General features: G+C 31.7%; 1 pseudogene; it reads right to left on the bottom strand.

Annotated features, from left to right (window-relative positions):
• Positions 1–6,607: 6,607 nt before the first annotated feature.
• Positions 6,608–18,013, bottom strand: LOC110647229 (blue copper protein-like; annotated as a pseudogene).
• Positions 18,014–19,460: the final 1,447 nt, after the last annotated feature.

Raw genomic sequence — 19,460 nt, 5'->3', positions numbered from 1 at the left:
TAGAGACGTCCATTTTTGCTCGTTTTGTGCAGGTGATAACAAAAGCAGGGGTCCTGAGGCAAGCCCACTTCTCATTATATATATGATTAGTGGGTCAAAGCTCGTTGTCACATATACACATGGGTTGCTCAATCATTTGGTGCTAACTACAAAACCTGATGTTAATTAAGACTGTGTCAACAGAGTTAATCCCACGGGGCTCCTTTTGCTTAGAATGTTTTGAACGCTCATTGCATTGAAGATTCTTATATAATAGTAAAGGACATTAATTATTTCATTGTCAATATTAAAATCATGCATGATTGCTAAAGATTTGAATCGTTGGGAGGATTATTCAATTTAGATTAAACAATCTAATACAGTTATCTCTCTCAATTTCTCTCTTAGAGTTCTTTAAAATTATATTTTTAGTTTGAAATATCAGTTGTCTCTATTTTCTTGCTTTTAACAAACTCATTTTTTAAATTAAAAAATGAGGAATTCAAACTTAGGTTTGCTAGATGAATTATATATCTCTAATAATAGATTTATTTTTATTTTTATTTTTATGTAAAATTATTTTATTGTTTTTCCTCCTTTTGTATAGGTTGAATTCTGTGTGGTTATTTTCTTTTACAGATATTATATTTTTTTCATTTTTTATTGAAAGGTGTCTATTAATTTCGAATGAATATTACTATATCCTATCAAATAAATGTAATACCTTAAAAGACTATTACAATTGTGATACGTAGTTATTTATGAATTATTTGATAAAAATACCCACAATATTTTTAATGATGATGGCAGCCATTTATAATGCGTTGGCTTTTCTGCTGTCAATCAAATAACTTTAAATATATATTTTTTAAGTTTAATTATATTTATAACTTTAATTATTGAATATAACTGATAATATAATTGATAGAGAGACTCAAATGCATTTATATATTACTAATTTTTTTAATGTGTTATATACATCGTTTATATCTATTACTTGTGATTTAATTTATTTTTATATAATTTTTTATTAATTTTTTGTATATGATTATAAGATGAAAAATTATTACTTTATTTTAAATAGTAATAAAATTAAATAAATAAATAATAATAATAATTAAATTTAAATAATAAAAATAAAAATATTAAAATAATAATTACCTTTTGATAACAATTATGATGTTTCTTTTACTTTCACATTTAGTTTTATACATTCATTCGACATAAATAACTATATCCAAAAAATTTATATAAAAATTTTTTAAATCATTATAATGTAAGTTAATTTACAATTTAAAAGGGAAAAAAATTATAATTTTATTTTATTTAACATAATCATTTTATTTTATTTAACATAAGCATTTACATTATCAAAAGTTTTGAAGTTATATTTTAATATTTCTTAAAGAATTAGTATAACATATTTTTTTACTTCACTACATTATATGAGGTATAGTTTAAACTTTTCATGAACGTTAAAATAATTATAATTAATTTCCTTAACTACACCATTAGTTATGGTGTAAGTTTTCTCTCTTTTAAAAAAAATTTTAAAAATATCAACCACATTATTAAATATAACAATTTCAGTTATAAGTGAAAAATCAAATATAAAATATAAAAGTAATTTTATAATAAAAGAAAATATTTACCTTAAAATAATATATATTAAAATTTATTTGTAAAATTAAAAATTAGAGATAATTATTAAAATATACTCAATGATTTAAATTTTGCATACTTATAATTTCTTATTTAATTGATATACACTCATACTTTATTTAGTTTACATTTATAATAATATATTCTTAATCTTCTCTCTATATAATAATTTTTAAAGAAAATTTAAAAATTGTAGCACATAGTATATTGTTCTAATACAAGGATAAATTTTTATTTTTATTACATTAATATTATGAGATTTTATTATGTTACATTATGTCTGTACCTATTTATGTAATGCTGAAATGATTTTTTTTTTATTTCAATTAGTTTTAATGTCAAGTTAATATTTTGTTAAAAATTATTATAAGAATATATTTTTATATGTTTTTCTTATAAATTATAAATTTATATGTGTGTTAACAAAAGCAAGTGGATATATATCAATTAATTATAAATAAATAAATTTAACCATTTTTTAGAGTTTATATATTTTATGTTATTTTAACAATTCATTTTTGTTCATCTTATTTATAATTCATTTTTTTCTAATTTTTTATAAATATGTTTGCTTAATTATTATTTTTTGTAACATTAAAAATTTCAATATTATAAATAATATAAAAATTAAGAATACTTCTATATTTTCACAATTTCATTTAATTATTTGCTAATTTAAGTTTAGAGCTTTTTCAAAACAACTCATACAATTAGAATCTTCGAATTTTTTTTTTATCTCATTAAAATCTTAATTTATTTATAATTTCTTATTAAGAATCTTAGCTTAATTACACTTTTTGCACTGTAATTTCTAATATTTTAGGACTAAAACTGCATTTTTTGTTTATTTAAATTTAAATAATTAATATTTTATAAATGGCAACTTTATAATTATATTAAAATTTTATAAATAGATTATAGATTATAGATTACTTGTATTTTTTATTTTCACTTATTAATTTCTTATTTAATTAATTACTTTTTATAAAATTTTATATTTAATTGAAGTTAAACATGAGTAAGGCTAAGAATTTTATATTTATATGAACTCTAAAATTAAAAATTTTAAATTTATAATTAATTTAAATAATAAAATATAATTATAATTAATTTAAAAAATGAAGGACATTTTTGCTAAAATTAATATTCCTCCTTTCCACATTTATATATAATATAGAAATTTTTTTATAATTATATTTTTTTAAAAAAAAATTATTTATTTTTTTTATATGTTTTAAAATTTATATCAACAGCAACTATTAGATAATTTTATCAAACACTTAATATAAATCAGTTATAATTAGTTGTCAGTTAAACAATAATAACTATTAGCTATTATGTTATTAGATATATTTAATAGTTAAATTAAATAAGTATTTAGCCAAGAGTTTTAAGTTTAATTTTTATTGAAATTGGCTATAATTTTATTATCCTGACCCAATTGATGTGGGCCAATTACAAAGGAGGAAAAATTTTACATACAAAATTAATAGGCAGCACATCAAATAATCTCTTACTATATTTCAAAGTATATTAAAACTTGGTTCAAATAAAAATTTCCATTTATGGAAGGAATTGAAAAACATCAGGTAGAGAATTCAACCTCCACAAAAGGAGAAATTAAATACGAGCAGATCAATTTTTTAAATTAAAATAAGAATTAATAACTCTTCTCCATGAAAATAGTTACTCCTTTTGGAACACCAAAAACAAGTCTCCTCCAACATGTATGCATTACACCAAAAATGGATAAACAAAATTTCATTTAAAGGGTAAGTAATTAAAAGGTTAAATAATTTTTAATGTATAATGAAAAGAATAAATAAAATTAAAATTTAATAAAAAAAATTTTAACATTTTATATATAGGTGGTATGATATATAGGACTGCCATCTATTTTGGCATAACATGTGGTGTGGCGAATCCGCAAGTATACGGGTCGTCTCAAGTAATAAAGTGATGAATCAAGTATCGTTCCCACGAGGATTTGCTGTTTGATTACTAAACTATGAATGAAGCGATTATTTGGGCTAATGATTAATGAATAAATGGTAAATGTAAATGAGCAAGGTAAATTGATTAATCCAATTGAAATGGGTAAAGAGCAAACAAATAAATTCTAATTCTAACTCGCAATTAAACTAAAATTAACAATGGGTAATTTAAGCAAAAGTCTAATTATGGTAAAAGTGATTCCAGAGTTGGGGGTTTATGCATAAATTAATTGGGATTTGTCTTGGGCATTCCAATTTTTAAAAGAAAATAGAGTTTGAAGGAAATTGATTCTAAATCCCTTTGATATCTTTTTCAAGCAAATCAAAGCGTATTCTAAAATAACCAAACCTACTTTCGTATGTATTTGATTATTTTAAAACCCATTAAGTTTTGTAACCAATAATTAATTCCTCTTAAAGTCCTAGTTTATTTCTAAATCTAGGTGATTTTAAGTTCCAATCCTTGATTAACTATCAATGACTTTCACATTTCGGTCCTTCAATCAAAGATTAACACAATACCCAATGGGTATCAACATTAGGCAAGTAAATCAAGCACACAAGGAAGGAATCAAAACTCATATTTATGTAAAATAAGGAAATACCCAATCCAAATCCACAAATTAATCTAAAACATATTTCCCAACTCTGAAATCTAAAGAAATTACTCACTCATGATGGTATTTACAAGAAATATAGATGGAAGAATAAAGAAAAACATGATAAAAGGACTGAAATAGGAAAACCCAGGTGGAAGAACCAAGGTCTCTGGTTTCTGGAGCTCCAAACTCGTGCAGCAGCTCCTCTTCCTAGAGAGAATGGCGTCTTCTCTCTCTCTTTCTATTCAATTTTTCCTTCCTTTTTTGTTTTTCCTCCCCCTTCCTCTTATGGCAAAAATAAGGAAATGATGAATTTATATGGTCCCTAAAAGTTACCCTAAAAGTAAATAAAAGACAAGGAGTGGATAGGAAATGAGGTGTAAAATTATCCAAGTTAGCAGCACTATTCACGTTCTGGGCATTCTGCTTAGGGTTCGGCTTAACCCTAAGCAGCTTCTTAGCAAATTTAGCTCTGGTCGTGACTGCGCTTAAGGTTAAGCGGACCTTCAAAGAAATCTCGCGGACTTATAGTAAAATGGACTTTTCTGCTCATGCTTGACTTGTGTTGCACCTTAAGCATTGCCGCTTTACCCTAAGCATGACCTTAAGCAAGGTCTCAAGCAAATTTCGGCTAGTTTGCTCTTTCAAGGCTTGATATCTTCAACTTTCCTCCATGCTTAAAGAATCCCAAATTTCTTCGAATCACTTCCTAATGCACTCATTGATCCTCAATTTGCCACAAAATCCTATCAAAAATAACAAAATTATAAAAATCAAATATAAAGTCTCTAAAGTTAACAAATAAGATAAAATAAAGCTAAAAACATAAAATACACTAAGATATTAGGGCAAAATGGATGCAAAACTACCCTAAAATGCTTATATGAAATGAGTGTAACAACATGCTCGAACACATCCATTCCATTTGCCTTGTGAAATGGCCAACCTCCATAAGACTCTGTCACCTTTAAATAATATCTATATATCAATAACATCAAATTCAACTCCACCAAAAAATATAATTAAGAATTAAAGAAATTAAAGATAAATATTCTCAAAGCTTCTCTTTGTTTCATGGAAGTATTTTTTTAGAAAATATTTTTTTTTAAAGTAAAAAATAAAAACACTATAAGAAAGTTATTTTCCCAACCATGAAAAAATAAAGTTTAGAAAAATAACTTCTTGTTTTAATATAGGAAAGTCATTTTCTCCCATCCTTATTTGACTATTACTAATTTTGTTTATGGGCTCACATGTGCGAGTGCTTGTATGCATACAATGGCAGAACTAAAGGGGTCCAACAGAGGCCACTGCTTCCTAGCAAAAAAATAATAATAATAGAAACTTTATTCTATTTATTTTTGTGTGGATTCATTCTACTTGCTAGGTGGACCAGCGCTACAGTCCTGGTTCAATCCAATTTTTTTTTAATATTTAATTGCAATTGTTATTATAATCTTATATTATTAGCATATTTTATGATTAAAATTCTTAATTAAATAAACATTTTAACTCATCAAAATAATCAATTCATCAAAACAGTAAATATTACTTATATATATAAAAGCTACTCAACTTTTTTTTTTCTCATTCATTCTTTATTATTATTCTCTATTTTTTTTTCTTTTCATTTTATTTCACATTTAAAATTAATAATTTCATTTATAAAATTTTTATTAACTTTGATATTTAGTATAGATAGATGAAAAATTTAGTGAAATTTTTTATTAAATTTTTAATTACTTGTATTTTATTTTAGTAATTATATTTATGTATAAATTGTTAACTAATAAAGTCGTTACCATTTTATAGTTTAAATGGTAAACTAAAAAAATTAGTAAAATTAAAAAGCTAATGAATAAAAATAAAATTATTGATATGTATTTTATAAAAAGATGTTCTTAAGAATTAGAAGTTATTTTTTCAACTCCAATAAAAGTGATCATTATTTTTTTCTAGAAGAGATAAAAAAAAAAATTGTAAAATTTTCGGCCCTCTAATATTAATTCCTAGTTTCGCCATTGTATGCATATATGATGGCGCATGATGGCATATATTGCGGTTTATATATCTTTTCCTGCAATCACATGTGAGATTCAAATCAATTGACAAATCTAATCAAAACCTTCTTTACCTTAATAAAATGCAAAATTATGTTATTTTTTTATGCAAATAAAGGCGGAAAATTAAATTTTTTAACTTGCTCCACCAGTTTAATTTGAGCTCGCTCAATGTTAATCCATGAGTAAACCATTTCATTTTATAACAAATCTAAAATGATTCATCCCAAATGAGAGTTTAATTCAGAATGAACTTGACATTATAAATGATTTAATTCAATATTTAACTCGTTTAAGTTGACCGATCAATTCCTCAGACACCCTGTGGAGTATATGGCGTGGCATAGGGTGCAGGGGTTGATTTAACAGCTTGTGGTAACACAGTCAAAAAAAGCTTCATCCCTTTCTTGCAGTGCTGTCCTACACTACAAATGTACCATTTTCTTCCCGGAGTTGCCAAAACTATTGTATCATTTCCGGTTGTTAGTGCCTCAGTTGCCGGCGGCCTAATACAGTTTTGAAAGCCAGTTTCATTTACCTTAAACACATTGTGAGCTCCAGGGTAATACTGGAAAACTGCAAAACATTAATCATTTGTCAATAAATTAACCCAACTAAGAATTATTAGCTCTTAATTAGTCACGCCAACATGAGATTCTCTCCGCTTGATAAAAAATGCAAATGTGATATGATTAGATTAATATAATTTAATTTTAAGAACTCTTCCATCTAGTGGGATCTACTAGGATGTTTGTTTGGAAACGAATTTGGCACATAATGATCAAGAAATCCATGAAACCAGAACAAGAAATTCACTCATGAAAATGCAAGAGATGAGTATATTTACCAAGCTTGTCTCCAACTTGGAAGTGCTTGCCCTTAGCCCAAGCTTGGTAATCAGTCCCAGTCTCCATCCTGCTTCATCGCCAACTATGAATTCTTTGCCGTAAGTGAGTGAACCGGGTGGGCTGGGCTTGGGAGCTTGTGCTTTAAGTGGAAATAGAAAGTTTCATGCCATTCTCGCAATGCTTGCCTACTCCACAAACGTACCATTTTCTTTTTGGAGTTGCCAAAACAATTGTGTTGTTTCCAGTGCTTAGTGCCTCACCTACTTTTGGCTTAATGCAGTTCTGAAACCCAGTTCCATTCACCTTAAACACGTTATGAGCTCCCACGTAATATCGAAAAACTGTAGAATCATTAGCATAACTCAAGAAATATCAGATGGGTTTTTGCATTTTACTCTAATTAATTGAAACTATTAATTATGTATTATGATTACCAAGTTTATCTCCAACATGAAACTTCTTTCCATAAGCCCAAGCTTGATAATCAAATCCTAGTCCCCACCCTGCTTCATCTCCAACAATGAATTCTTTTCCCGTAGCTCTGATTGCTGGAACAATGGCAGCAATCAGCATGAAAACGAAGAAAACAAGATGGGAAGCCATTAAAAGAACGTTAACTACTTGTGAAAAGAAAATCAAACCCTGGAGATTCACCTGTAGGATTCTACAAGTATTTATAGAGTTGATAGAGGAATCTAGTGCAGGAATTATAGGAAGAAAAAAAACATTCAAATAGGATAACTAAGGCGGCATAGCCGAATAGAGAATCGGAGACTGAGCAACATTGGCTATAAATTAAGTAATTAACTTAATTTTATGACCATTTCAACTGAGCTTAGGAATAATATAGAGAAAAATAGACAGTAGAGACGTCCATTTTTTGCTGGTTTTGTGCAGGTGATAACAAAAGCAGGGGGTCCTGAGGCGAGCCTCACTTCGCACTGTATATAAGATTAGTGGGTCAAAGCTCGTTGTCACATATATACATGGATTGCTCAATCATTTGGTGCTGGCTACAAAACCTGATGTTGATTAAGACTCTGTCAACAGAGTTAATCCCTGGGACTCCTTTTTCATAGAATGTTTTAGACGCTCATTGCATTGAAGATTCTTATATAATAGTAAAGGACATTAATTATTTCATTATCAATATTAAAATCATGCATGATTGATAGAGATTTGAGTCATGGAGAGTATTGTTCAATTTAAATTAAATCATCTAACACGGCCGTCTCTGTTCATTTCTCTTTAGAGTTCTTTAAGATTTTATTTTAGTTTCGGACATGGGTATAATTCTCATATCCTTGCTTTCAATAAATTACATATTTATTTTTGTTATTTTTTTCTCTTATGTGAAATTATTTTATTTTTCTTTTTTCTCTTAGGTTGAATTTTTTTTTTCATGTGGTTGATTTCCTCCCCTTTATGAATACTACTTTTGAATAGTTTCATATTATTATTGATTTATTCTGCCAAATAATTAAGCATAATCTTTCATAAGACTACCATAATTTTGTCGCATCGTTTTACTCAAAAAGATGATAAGAAATTGAAACCGTTAAAGACCATGGGGAATTAGGGATCTTAATTAAGTGGGGTTTCAAGAAATTCACGTTATTTTGCAAGATTATATCATATTTTTTCAATATCAATATTTTTATTTGTCGATTTTGTATGGCTATTTCATTGATTGAGTCATATTTTATTTTATAAACAATTAAATCGATGTATTTTGATTAATTCATTCCACATATATGATGGTGCATATATATTTAATAGAAAAAAAAATTGGTTTAATTGTATTCACCACTTTTGAATTTTGACTCTTTAATAGTATTATTTTTAAATTTCAATTTGTATCTTAAATACATAAGTTTTACACATTTGTATATTGATTCATGATAGATCTGGTCTATGCAAGAAAAATCTTTTAAAGGCAAATTTTTACCTAGAACCGGTCTACCAACCTAAGATACAAGATGTATGTAGGACTCATTTATTAAATATATAAGTATCACGTATTTATATTTTGAGTCTTGATGAACTCAATTTAGGTAAAAAAATCCTACTACTAATTGCAAAATAAAGCTTCAAGATTTGATGGTTAAGGAGGAAGTGATCTCCTGTTTGATCTCCACTTATATTGCTAGAAATAATGTCAAAAAGCTTCGGTAAGCTTCTTTCTCCTCTTAGGCGTGTACAACAATGGTTCAGGAAGAGAGAATGTGCTAATGAATTTTTATTTGGTAAAACCAATATATATATAATGATTTGATCATAGTGGAACCTGCATTACTATTATAATAAATAAAACTATTATATATATATCGATTCTATTTTATAATTTTTCAATAGGGAGGAGGATGAGCTCGCAAATGGCAAGGGTGGGAAAGATATGAGGAGATTTTATGAGAGGTAAGCAGAGGTGGAGGGGAGAGAAACGGAAAAAAAGAGAAAAATAAGTGGGTCCATGATAGGCTGGCAAGAATTTCCCTTAATAATGACACAGAGGAAGAAGAATTAAGGAGAAAGAGTCTTCATCTCTCGCTTACAATGGACGATTCTTCATTTCTCAGATCCGTCATTTTACTATACACCTCAAAACATGAAAGTATAAGGAGATGAATTTCAATTGCGTGCTGCAGATTTAGAAAACTTTTCATCTAATAATTATTTTTTTTTATGTATTTTACTTTGCTTGGATGTAAATTATTTTTACCTTTATTTAAAGTTGATAGTAGAATTGTATAATAAAAATTAACGTCTATATGTATCACTTCATTGAACTTGATAATACCAATAAATTTTGTTTAAATATTAAAATTGTATTAAAAAAATATAAATTTATGAGTTTGATGAATTTCAATAAATATATAATTAATAAAAAAAAGAACTTAATAATAACATATGAGGTTATCATAAACAATATACATGCTGATTTCTATCATAATATATGTTTCAACATTTCATATCAAAAAATAAAATATAATTTCCATTTTTTTTGGAATAAAAAATAGGAGAAAAAAGGGGGGAAAACATAAAATCATGCATGCTTAATAGGTCTCCTGTAAAATTCAGCAACTCACATTCGTGAAAATAAAATGAAGGGACAGGGAATTGAATTAATGCTCTCCCTTTAATAATAATAATAATAATAATAAAAGAAACTCACCTTCATGAAAATAGTGACTCTTGGATAAACAAGGTTAAATAATTATTAGGCATAGTTTGATTGGATAGATAAACTAAAGAAGTAGAACTTTCTAAGAAGTGCAAATAATAGTATTGTTTGGTTTGTATTATCAGACTACAAATATTATAGCATAGCTTCGAAATGGAATACTATTACTTCCTTATGCTTGAGTTCATGCATAACACTACTATTTTGTATTGTGATTATTTTGCGAGGTACTTACGATGGTGCAACTATAAGGCAAAGCCACGAGAATAACTTAGTGAAGGTTGAGGATATTCATGTGGAGACGTGTTTATCACAATACGGAGAAATGAAGCATCGAAGGAACCATCACAACATGAGATATGAAGAATTAAGTGGGGGAGTATGCAAATGATTGAATAGATCCATCAATGCCTGTTCTTGATATATTGGTGCCTTGTTCTTTATTATGCTTGAGATGCTTATTTAAATGTGATGCTTGTGATATTTTTCCAGATTGGCTTGCCAAGCCATGCTAATATATTCATCTTATTAAACAGATTCTCTTGGCTGACTTGTCTTGAAAGAGTTCAAGCCAAGTGCCGCACGGTCCCAAACTATCTAAGGGTGAGGGTGAGCCAATAGAGCTTGAGGCCACCCAAAATCCCAAGGGTGAGGGTGAGCCAATAGAGCTTGAGGCCACCCAAAATCCCAGAGGTGAGGGTCTGCCAATAGAGCTTGAGGCCACCCAAAATCCTATGCATAAAAGAAATACCCAATTGGGGAACCTTGAGAGCAGAATGCTAAATCTTGAGGCAGTAGCCTCTGATATGGAAGATCTTGCAGAAAGCTTAAAATCTATTACTATTTCTCACAATTCTCTTGTAGGGGCCGTGGATGATATAAAAGAGGATGTTAGGGAGACCGTGAAGACAATCCAAGGTGAATTACACGAACTAGAAGGGAAGGTAAACTTACTAATAAGAGCTACCAGTAACCCTATCAAGGGGTCTTACGAGGTAGGCAATACCAAAATCCCTGAGCCGAAGGCTTTTGGGGGTGCTCGTGATGCGAAAGAGGTAGATAATTTCCTCTTTAATATAGAATTATATTTCAATGCTACTAAAAATAATTCTGATGAAGGCAGGTTGAAAATGGTGCCCATGTACTTAATTGAGGATGCCAAATTGTGGTGGCGTATGAAAGTGGAAGAAACTATATCAAGGTAGTGCTCAATTGCTAGTTGGGATGACTTTAAAAAGGAATTAAAAGAATAATTTTACCCTGAGAATGTTGCCTATAATGCAAGGTGCAAATTAAATGATTTATAGCAAACAGGTTCCATTCGAGAGTATGTTAGGGAATTCTCAACATTAATGCTAAATATCAAGGATATGACAGGAACAGATAGGCTATTCAACTTTCTAAAAGGTTTGAAACCTTGGGCGAGGAACAAGTTAATGAGACAGAACGTGAAAGAGCTGAAGACCGCCTTGGTCATAGTAGAAAGTCTAGATGATTATTCTACTAATACTTCCAAAAGGAAGTTTGATTCCCCACGAAGCCTAGACAATCGCCCTAAATGGGGCAAGACTTCAAGTGGGGGAGTGAAAAAGGATTACTCCCCATGTGAAGGGATAAAAAGTAAGAGGTGGAGCTTTAAGACTAGAGCAGATAGGCCAACCAATTTGGGAAAAGAGCCAAATAATGGAGGATCATGGAATGATCAATCCCCGAGAATAAATAACATGATAATGACTGAGCCCAAACAATCGAAATGCTATCTTTGTGATGGACCACATCGTTTCACTGATTGCCCACATAAGGGTGCATTAAATGTCTTGCGAGCAATTCGAGAAGAAGAGAAAGGCCTTAAAGGAAAGGAACAAAGGGAGGATGATAGTACTCCATCAATGGTAGGTGCCATATGCTTTCTTGGAGCTCTAAAGAAGCAAAAACATAAACCATCTACTGAGAAAGGATTGATCTATGTTGATTTATGGATCAATGGACAAGCAACAAGAGCTTTGGTGGACACAGGAGCCACTGATAATTTCATAGCTGATACGGCAGCATTACAATTTCAGCTAAACATGCAAGAAGATACAGGAAAGATCAAAGCGGTTAACTCTAAGGCAACAAACATTATGGGAGTGGAGTATCTTGTCAAATGGGGTCCTGGAATGGTGAGATTGATTTTACAGTAATCCCTCTCGATGATTTTGATGTGGTGATTGGGATGGAATTTTTGAAGAAAGCACGGGCCATCCCCATTCCAATAGCAGACTGTCTCCTATTGATGGGGGATAAACCTTGCATCATCCCCACAAGCTTTAATCCCATTTGTGAAAATAAATTGATAGCCTCTCTTCAGCTCACAAGGAGTGCCAAAAGTACGGAACCAACACATACAAGAGACAAACATGAAATCATTGTCGTGACCTGGTATGATAACTATAAACTTCTTGTTATGCCTTTTAGACTAACAAATACTTTGGCTACTTATTGCACTATAGCGAACCAGGAGTTCCGAAAGACGCAAATCAACTTCCTAAGCTATGCATCCCAACAGAGTAGAGATCGCACCACATCCCACTTCCTAAAGGAGTGGGATCAAAATGGAGAGAAGGCAAGGGTCCAATTAGAACAAGCATCAAATCAAATGAAGGATTGGGCAAACGAAAACCAACAGCCACAAGAATCGCAAGCTGAATATCAAATGACGATGATACGACTACCAGACCAACTACACCTCCTTCGCAATCAAAATAAGAGACTAATTCACAAGGATAAGGAGCCAATGTCAATGATTATCGGGGTCAACTAGCTAACTTGCAGAGCAGAGTTATCAAAATGGATGAAGATTCAATCACTTTGCCATGCTACTAGTACAAAGCAACACCATGCAGAAGAGATAGATCCTAGCCGTGATAAACCCACCAGATTAGCTTTCATTCACACAGCACTAGTCAACCAAGCTGTAGAAGAAATCCTACCAGAGCAAGCTGTCAAAACCACCCAGCGTCAAGCATACAAGGAGTACCTCATCAAATTGGAAACAGACATCCAACCACAAAGGCAGTACAGTGGAGAGTTCTTGCAAGTGCAATCCTGGTTGTAAATACGCACTGCACTCTTTTTCCTTCACCAGGGTTTTTCCCACTGGGTTTTACTTGGTCAAGGTTTTTTAATGAGGTAGTATCCCATCGCATGTCTTACAACCACATGCACAGAAGATTGAAGAGTTGCCATAAGCTTAGTCGACGAGGACGTCGACCATTCAAGTGGGGGAGAATGTCAAGGGGTTAGAAAGTTTAAGTAGTAATATGTAAATTTCAGGGACTAAAGGGGATATTTTGTAATTATTTTCTATTTATGTAATTTTGGGGTGTGATGGCTCAAGCATAGTGATGTCTCCTCCTGTCACACCTCATTGTGTTCCTAATGCTCTTTAGGGGGGAGTAACTAGTTGGCAAGTGCTGGGCCCGACAGTCACCGGTTGGTGAGTCCCTATTCCTTCACTCCTTGTAGGTTTCCCCCCCGCCTACAAGTAAAAGTGAGGAATCCCTATTTCATTGTATTGATTATGATATTCGAATGAAATAAGTAGCCCGTTCTTGATATATCTGTGCCTCGTTTATGAAGCTTGAGATGCTTGTGCATATATATTATTGCCCCATTGCTTGATGTGTCTGTTGTGCCTGTGATGCTTGCTTATATGAGATATGTGAGAGAATTTCTCTTAATTGGCTTATTAAAGTCCCATTCTAATGAAATACCCTCTTGATGTGCAGATTATTGTGAGAATCTCCTGACTGACTTGTCTTAAAATACCCTCTTGAATAGATTCTGTTGGGACTAACTTCTCAAGAAGTAGAGCATTCTATTTTCCTTGTGTAAATGAAATAACTTACTTAGGTGAGACTTGGTAAATTGCACTTACCTCATTAAGTATAATAAATTTATCAATTTGTCCTTTAATTTATTACATTTTAAATTATTTTATGGGCATTATTATTTTTTACAAATTAGAAATAAATTACTTTCTAGAAAGTTAATTTATACACCAAATATATTTATATCATACTTCTCAAGTTTACTTCTTAGAAAATATATTTATCGAGAAATAGAGTATTTTGAGCCAAACGACGTAAATGTATAATAAAAAGACTAAATCAAAACTAAAATTAAAATTTAATTAATTATTGTATTAAAAATAATATACTTGAATTTATTTGAATATATTAAATTTGAAATAAATATATAGATTTACATTTGCACTTTAAGTAAAAAAAAATAAAATTTTAACATTTATATATAGGTGGTGTAACATATGTGGGACCTGAAATAGTAAAATTATAAAAGATGAAATAATATGTACCTGGACAATGGGATGCTTGTCTAATGGCATGGGGCAACAAGGCATATGGAAGACTATCGTTTAGCTCAGGACTCTGATTCTTCAACTCTGTCATCTGAGGTTCATCGACCCCAGATGTGGAGTCACCCGCCTTCTCTTTTTGTAAAGGCAAATTTCGATGCTGCAGTAGATAAACAAGGTAATAGAGGGGCTGTTGGAGTTTTGGGTAGGAACAACTTGGGTCAGGTTCTCTTCTGGAAATATCGCTTGATCAATTCCATTCAAGATCCCTTGATTTTAGAAAGTTTGGCATGCAGAGAAGCTTGTGCTGTAGCTTCTTCGAAAGGCTTTGACAGAGTTATTTTAGAAGGCGATTCAGCTAGTGTGATCAATGTCTTGCGGGGAACTTGCACCCCAGTCTCTGTACAATCTAGGTATCACCCATGATGCCAAGGAAATTTCAAAGTCTTTCCAAGAGGTTCGGTTTTCTGCAGTTATACGAGGGTGCAATCAAGCAGTGCACTTGTTGGCTTCCAAATTCTTAATCGATCCTAATCTCTGCTTGTAAGGCATTTACGTGATCCTAATGGAGGTTTCTGCTCTCTCTGTCGTCTTAGCCTTGCATGGCTCTTTGGTTGATATTTCCTTGATGTTCTTTTCCTGAATATTATTTGCTGATCCATGGAGGCTGGGACTCCCTCAGAACATCAGACGATGAGGCGAGATGGAGATGGCTCTAGGATTAACTTCTATGGGTCTCGGCCTTGGTTTATGGGCCTTCTATTTGGGTTCCGGACTCTATCTTCTACTGGGCCTATGGGTCAGTTTTTCCTTATATTTGCCTTTTAAGCTCTCTTATTGGTTCATTATCTTATCTTTGATTAAAAATATATGAAGGCCTGCATATTATTAAAATCAAAATATCATCGCTAACCAATAAGAAAATTTATAATCCATCTGATATCGAGGTATACTCATGGCTTCCAATTTGCAATAAAATATTAAAAAAATTGAATATTGAAATAAAATGAAAAAATAAAATAAAATAGGAATTATTTCCCAAAGCTAAACAGCACTAGCCGAGAAACAACAGTCAATTTTAGCGGCATACATGATTTTGGAAAATGAAAGAAACACTTAATTACTAGCTGAAAACTGATAGATCTTTCTAAGAGAACTTATAATATCCTAAATATTAACTATGAACCAACACTAAAAATATCAGATCATGTCCCAAGTCACTAGTGCAATAATCACCACCAAAGAAAGTTGATAAATGGTCTCTTCTTGGCACCCATTTCTGTGAGAGACAAACCGCTGAGTGGAGAAGGTGCTATGCTTGGAGCTAGAGATTGCACAGTTATGGCAAGTTTTTGTCCTCCAACCTCACAGTGCTTGCCTACTCCACAAATATGCCATTTTGTTCCAGGAGCTGTTAAAACAATTGTATCATTTCCAGTAGTCAAAGCCTCATTCAATGGTGGCACAGTGCAGTTTTGGAAGGCAGTTCCATTCACTTTAAACACATTGTGGACACCAACAGGATATTTAAAAACTACGAAAAAAAAAATTCAATGCCAATAATAAATTAATCAATACCCATAAGAAAATATCCAAATTAAGATTGTCATTACAGAAGAGTGAATATGAGGAACGAAGAATGATTTTACAAAGTTTGTCTCCAACTATAAGGTCCTTGCCTTGAGCCCAAGCTTGGTAATCATGTTTAATAGTCCGCCCTGAATCATCACCAAATATGTACTCTTTTGCCGAAGTTGTGAAAGGAACAATGGCAGCAAAGAGCACAAAAATCACAAATGCACGACGAGAAGCCATTAGATTGACTAAAGAGATTAGGGTTTGGTAGCTTTGAGGTTGTCGAGCCTATAGAAGTAGAAGGGTACTGTCTAAATGAATAACTTGGAGACCCTTTTTATAGAATCTTTTTAGAGTGGCAAGTGCATAACACTTTGACCGCTAGAGGCCAAGGACGGCATGGTGGCCGAATAAGGGGAATTGGACTGTATAGATCAGAAAACATCCTTTCTAGTGAATGTGGAGATGATTGCAATATTTGCCCTACTAACAAAATCTTTGGGTTGCTTGGTGAAGGATATGAGATTGCACAGAATTGCCTTTGAAACCACTTCAAAGAGCTGGAGTCCATGCAGCTTTTAAGATCTATGCACGTAGCAAAATTTGTAGCAGAGATGGTTGCCTCTTTCATCCTCTCTCTCAGTTTTAAAAAACGTGGATTTGAGTGATGCAGGGTAGCTAATAAGGATCATGCATTTTCGGATACAATTTGAAGCCTTATTTTTATTTTTGGTGTAAACTACACCATGAATTAAGGGAAATATCTGAAATACCTTCATGATTCATCAGGTCCTTCATGCCTTTGCATTTTTTTTTTATTATTTTAGCCCAAAAAATTGGAAAGTTCATATGCATTCTATTGGAATTGAGAGTTTTCTTAATGAAGATTCCAGAATAAATAGAAAATTAATCATATTTTGTATAACCTAGCTGAATTAGAGAAAATTCTAGATTAAGTTAGTCATATCTTATCATTCTAAATTAACCACTCTTTTGTTAACAAGTGTAAGGCTGTGATTTATTAGCTAAAATTTTCTGGAATCTCTAGAAAATGTTTTTATAAATGTAAATAGATGTATGAATCTAGAAATGTAAGAAGTATTTTTTATGTATGAAATAAAAAGAGAAAAGTTCACTTCCACATATTTGAGTCTCTCCTCTTTCTTCTATGTTGATATGTTCTCATTTCTAGTTTATTAATTTTGTTTATGTTTGATCCTCTCATCTTCAATAGTGGCATCAAAACTCCTTCTTCTTACAGGTCCTGTTGTTTCTGTTTTGAGTGAGTTTTTTTTTTTTTTTCTCTATTTTCTTGAGAGAGCTTTCTTTGGGTGATCTCTCAAAAATGTCTGCAAGTGTTTCCTCCTTATCAGCTTCTGTGTTCACAGGGGCAAATTATGATTTTTGGGCTGTCAAAATGACAGCATTCTTGAAGGCTCATGATCTGCGGGAGGTGGTTCCTACTGGGAGAGAACTTGCTTCTTTGCCTCCAGATCCTACATTAGCACAAATCAAGTACCATAGTGATGAGTGTGCCAAGAAATTCAAAGCTTTGCTAAAAAGGCATGGGACAAGCTAAGGGATGAGTTTCAAGGAAGTGAAACAATTAGGTCAGTTAAGCTTCTAACTCTTAAAAGATAATTTGAGATGTTAAGAATGAAGGAAGGAGAAACTGTAAAGCAGTACTCCTCAAAGCTGATGGAGCTGGTGAATCAAATGAGACTTTATAGTGCTGAATTTCCTTGAGAAGATGTTGATCGGTCATCCAAGGAAATTTGAGTAAAAAATTTCTGCTATTGAGGAATCATGTAATCTCAAGACCCTCACATTTACTTAGCTTATCAGCAAGCTTCAAGCTCAGGAGCAGAGATCTTCCTTGAGAAATCAAGATACTAGTGAATCTACATTTCAAGTGAAGCAGAAGTTAAAACCAGCTCCAAGCAAAGATGGGAAGAAATTTTCTCCGTACAAGCAAGGGAAGAGCAAACAAGCTAAAAATTCAAGGGAATGTGTGAGAAAAGGCAAGTTCCCTCCATGTGACATTTGCAAAAGGACAAATCACTTGGAGAAAGATTGTTGGCATGAGGGTAAACTAGTGTTACAATGCTGGTATTGTGAAAAGCATGGCCATAATTGAAAAATTTGCAAAGTAGAGCAAAAGAGCAACAGGGGCAGCAACAATCGGCACAACATGCTAACTCTGTTGAAAATCAGCAACAATAAGCTGAAGAGCACTTTTTTATGGCCTCTCATCACTCTTCCTCATTTTCAGATGGCTCCCATACATGGTATGTTGACAGTGGGTGCACTGTACACATGGCCAAAGACGCTAATATGTTCTCTTTTTTAGATTCATCTGTTAAAACAAGAGTAAAGTTAGCAAATGGCCAACTTGTGCAAGCTAAAGGCAAGGGGACAATGGCAATACACTACGTCAGGTATAAAGCTTATTTCTGATGTGTTGCTTGTTCTTGGCTTGAATCAAAATTTGTTAAATGTTGCCCAGTTGTTAAGGAAAAATTTTTCTGTCATATTTAAAGATGAATCATGTGTTATCTATGATTCTAATGGTGCTGAAATTGCTAAAGTTGGCATGATTAATAATAGTTTTCCATTTGATATTGCAAATATATCACATCAAACTTATAATGTTTCTGATGCTGATGTGGGGTCATGGCACAAGAGATTTGGCCATTTTAATTTAAATGCTTTGAAATCTCTTTCTTCAAATGAATTAGTCAGGGACATGCCTGAAATTCATTTGAACAACGATGTGTGTCAATCTTGCCAACTTGGAAAAATGCATAAACAATCCTTTCCTATAAATCAAGCTGTTAGAGCTAAGCAAAAGCTAAAGCTTGTGCATACTGATGTGTGTGGCCCTATGTCAATTCCTTCATTAAATGGGAATAGGTATTTTATTCTATTTATTGATGACTTCTCAAGAATGTCTTAGGTTTATTTTTTAAGTGCCAAATCTCAGGTGCTTTTTGTGAATACAAAATTTAAAGCTCTAGCAGAAAATCAATATGGCATGAAGATTAAGACCCTGAGGTCAAATAATGGTATGGAGTACAACTCTTTTGAGTTTGAGAAGTTTTGTGAATTTGTGAATCAGCCGGTATTAAGCACCAATTAACTGTGAGCTACACACCTCAACAAAATGGCGTCTCAGAGAGGAAAAATAGAACTATTGTTGAAATGG

This window comes from Hevea brasiliensis, unplaced genomic scaffold (genome assembly GCF_030052815.1).
Source record: "Hevea brasiliensis isolate MT/VB/25A 57/8 unplaced genomic scaffold, ASM3005281v1 Scaf5, whole genome shotgun sequence".
NCBI classification, from domain to species: Eukaryota; Viridiplantae; Streptophyta; class Magnoliopsida; order Malpighiales; family Euphorbiaceae; genus Hevea; species Hevea brasiliensis.
This window is presented reverse-complemented; position numbering and strand designations above follow the sequence as displayed.